The sequence below is a fragment of the Manis pentadactyla genome, chromosome 6, assembly GCF_030020395.1.
Source record: "Manis pentadactyla isolate mManPen7 chromosome 6, mManPen7.hap1, whole genome shotgun sequence".
Lineage (NCBI taxonomy): Eukaryota > Metazoa > Chordata > Mammalia > Pholidota > Manidae > Manis > Manis pentadactyla.
In genome coordinates, this window is record NC_080024.1 from 109,049,928 (window position 1) to 109,054,201 (window position 4,274).

Genomic DNA, 4,274 nt, shown 5'->3' on the forward strand with positions numbered 1-4,274 from the left:
GGGTATTCCAAAGACTTTGTGGTTTCTGAAAAGGTTCTTATTTCAAATGACAAGAACATTAGAACATGTTGACACCAGTAAGATACTTCTTGGTGAAACGACATTAATTTGTCTCATGTTATATTGTATCCTTTAATGCAGCATATGGCCATTAGAAAGTGTTTCTTCCCTTCCCCCCACCTTCCTTTTCTAGACATGAATTCCCCCTTTATGCAGACCAGCTCTGTAGTCATGACTGGATCCACCCTAAGTCAAAACAACCAGGTCTTTCATCTGACAGAAAAAAAAAAATCCATTCTAATCTATTCTATGAAAATTGTATAGATCCCAAATTGCTTTTTAAATTGAATTTTGTACTTTTTGACCAGTTTGTTTATACTTTTGCATCTTTCCTAAATGGTTTGAAGGGTGATTTTTTTGTATTTAAAACAACACTACCAACGTTGAATTTTAAAAATAAAGGTGAAAGAAAATAAGAAGATCTAGTTTAAAAAAGCCAAAGCCTGCATTGGCATTAGTCCACCAAAAAGTCCTACAAAATTGCTTAAGGTATCTCAAAACCTGGCTCTGCCCTGCTTATGGCCAAGGCAAAGCTTATGCCCAACAGTGGAGATGGAGACCTACAGTCAGTTTGCAGATTTCAATTATATTGATGTAAAATATAATCAGCCAGTGCTGACTGGCGAATGTGTTCCTCTCAAGGATGAAGCCCTAAATAAGCACCTCTAAATATCCTTTAATAATGTCCGTGCCCCAGAGGGAACGACGGAACCAGAGGGTGGCATGGCCCGGCAAGCAGCGGGAGAGTCTGGTCAGCCCACAGGAAAGGGTGACACCCTGCCTGGAGTCAGCAGCCAGCAAGTGACCTCACCCAGCATGGCTCCTGCCTTTCATCTTTTTCATTAAAGAAGCTATTTTTCACGGAGACATCCCGGAGGCCGGCTCTTCCGGGGGTGGGCGGGGCCTGCAGCTGGTGGGTGGGGCAGGCACCGCGCGCGGCAGGTGTGCGGCTCGGCCCCTGTGCGCGTGCGCGGAGTCGGGCTGTTTGCAGTCGGCCAGGACCAGCGGCTGTCTTCCCGTTACCCCGTGGGGGTCGGTACGGCGGCAGGTGCACCCCAGACAACGCTTCACCCTGCAGTAAATTCCGTAATTACAGGTCACCGAGTGGGCGCCCCTTTGAAGTGAGGGACTTTCTTGTTGTTCCTGCTGTGGATACAATTTGGCCGAGATATCAAATGCAGATAGTAAAAATTTAATTAACAAACCAAAGCCTTTATCTGTAGTTTTTAGAACTGTGGCCAACAATTTTCTTCAATCTCAAGAGCTCCAGTCAGAGCTGAGAGAAGAAAGCAGCGCCTTTGTAGTGCAGAGAACATACAGCTTTTCCTGATGATGGCTCTCACAGATAAGGCTCCTCTCAACTGCCTACTCCTTGGAAGAGGCTTTGAGGCCCCTCTGCAAGTGGGGCTGCATTTTTGAGAGCCCTTTCACATTTTGCTGTGCTTAACCCTTTATCTTCAGAGTCCCGGATGATTCTCCCAACAAGCCACGCTGTGAGAGACGGTGAGTCTCTTGTGTAGGATTATGTGCACAGGCAGCAGACCCAGGACAGAAAACATAACCAACCCAGTCTTTCTTATCAGACGCTTATTGTGGAATGCAGTCTTAGGTGACGTGGAGATAAAGTGACACTAATTACTTACAGGTAACAGTTTACTTCCATACCAGCCTTTCAACAAATTCACATGGGGAACAGCCAATGCTGCTGTCCACTAGAGCTTCTCTGGATGGGGAAACCGAGACTCGGAGAGGCCAAGAACGTGTTCTGTCTTCTAGTCCAGGTGGAACTCTCCTGAAGAAAGCAAAAGGAAATCATGCAAGGCCATGTGTAAGTAACATGCAATGAAAGCATCAGAATCCAAATAGGTATGTATTGTATACCTATGTGTATATTGTAAAATTATCTATGTGTAATCTCTGAGTGTGATTAAAGGTGATTTTTCTTTCCAGTTTTTGAGCTTTCCTCCAGCTTTCAGGTTTCCTGAAGTTAACATGTGTTAAATTTATAACAAATTACTAGCACAGTTAATGAGCTCTTGAAGTCAGAGACCAAAGGGCCCCAGTGGTTGGCTCCCAATGCCGATAGCATGTGGTTTTAGATTAATTGGATTAGATGGGGTTGAACTGGTAGAACAGAGAAGGAACAAAATTTGCCCAAGATTGCACACATAGGATATGAAGTAGGCCTGAAACAGGAATGTAAAGGAGAAGCTGGGACCCACCTCTAGGAAACAACTGCCAGGACACAAAGACAAGAACACTGCTTGGCCAGAGGAAGTTTAGGGATTTCCCCAAATATCATCCTTCTTTTCAGTATCCAGGGAGTGAACATAATGTGGAGGATTCTACCTATTGTCCCCTAGTCCGTCAGCCCTCATACTGCTCACACTGGCCTTGTGATTCGGAGACTAGTGGAAATGGTAAGGAAGCATGGAGAGAGAGAGAGAGAGAGAGAGAGAGGAGGCCCCTGAGACCTACAGCACTGGAGCAGAGCAGATCTCTTTATCTGATTTAATAGCAAGTGTATCTCACAAGCTAGGTCTAAATGAAGCTAAAACTGGGGTTGATTTAGTCAGCTTGGTTGCACTCATATATTTGTGTGGGAAATGGGAAGATGCATAGGCAGGTCATGGAGGAAGGAGAAAGGGGTAGGATTAGTCTAAGTTAAACTAGCCAATGGCTTAGTGACCTTTACTAGTGCCTGGAAACAGATGGCTCTCCCCACCACTGTATTCCAAGCCTGGAACATTTCTGCAATGCCAGCCCCTCTTCGGTGGCTTGTCCCCTGAAGGGAAGTGCTTGACCACACTGAGGTCACCATGCCCAAGGCTGCCAGAGGACCCTCACTTGGAAAAGGGTGGAAACAGTTACCAAAGGAATCCCCTCCCAACTCCATGCTGCAACTCCCGCCCGTCATCCACCATCCATCCTCCCAGCAGGTCTCTGTTCCAACCACTGGAACATTACATTTCTGAGAAACATGATCTAACATGCATTTGACAATTCTATTTATACCTATCATGATTTCTCTTTTAGGTGACCATCTTGTTGGAAAAACAAAAGAAAATGCTTGAGATAGTCTCAAGATTAAGCAAAAATGATCAGAAAAACTGTAAGAAGCTGCCATCATGTTTAAAGCAGCACATGGTTTTAAAACATACCTCCTCACCCTATGGTTAAAAAATAAATAGGAGTTCTTAAGGGCTTCAAAAAACAATAGCATTGCAAGACCTTTATTTTTATAATTCAGTGAATCTGTAATATATTAAACATGAAAGGATCCTCTTGGCCAGTGTTTTTCATATGTGTGTTTTGCTAATTCATTTGTACTTGCTTAATGACTGTGAGGGCCACAGAGCAAGCCCAGGTCTGTGGAGTTCTTCTTGAAAGGCACACAGCTAAATACATGCTCACTTAGGCATCTGATGAGTATGATCTTGACAAAGGGAAGCTGGCATTTGGTCTACAGACTCTGAAGGGAGATGTCTAATGTCTCAGTTGTCCCTATTAATTTGTTAATGCAATTAATTAACAATACTTATTAACTATAGTTATTATTGGGCACTTACTGTGTGCCAAGCACTGTAAGCTATAGTTAAACCCTCAAAGCATCACTGAGAAGTAGAAACCATTATCCCCTCTTTCCCACAGACACAGTATTATTCTGAACGAGTCCCACACTGCCTGCATACTACAGGACAATCTGTTGGGGAACATGAAGCTGTATATCCATGGTTCCCACCTGCCTGATATGCATTTATGGTATTTTTGTGCACTGAGCTATTCACAAACTGTCATCTCCCTGTGGTGGAAAGTAAGTGTTGTAGCATGAAGGAAGTAGGATCCTATCTCCTGGAATTACCAAGAAAGTTTCCAAGGTAAGGGACCTTAATGGGCTCTTGGCGGTGGTGTTGGGGGAAGAGACTTGAATTCAACCCAGGTTAATGTTTTCACCAGTTCTGGGTAGGCTAGAAGGGGAGAGGAGCCTTAAAACACTTTAACATATTCTTGCAAAGCTGAAGGAGAAAAGATTTATTTCCATGGCTGCAGTAGTACCTGAGTTTAAATCTACGATAGCAAGCCCATGATAAAGCTACCACCACCACACCAACAGCAGCTTCTATTTATTGAGTGTTTACTCTGCCAGACACTGTAGTAAGCCTTTTGTAATTATTTATTTTCTCATTAGATCTTCCAATAATCCTAAATTCCTA

The 4,274-nt window shown here is 43.7% G+C and overlaps 1 long non-coding RNA gene across 1 annotated transcript; it reads left to right on the forward strand.

The window, feature by feature from the left end:
* The first annotated feature begins 984 nt into the window (after positions 1–984).
* LOC118909918 (uncharacterized) lies at positions 985–3,345 on the forward strand. The gene is made up of 2 exons (XR_005023771.2): positions 985–1,926; positions 3,097–3,345. It is a non-coding gene; the product is annotated as an uncharacterized LOC118909918 (long non-coding RNA).
* Positions 3,346–4,274: the final 929 nt, after the last annotated feature.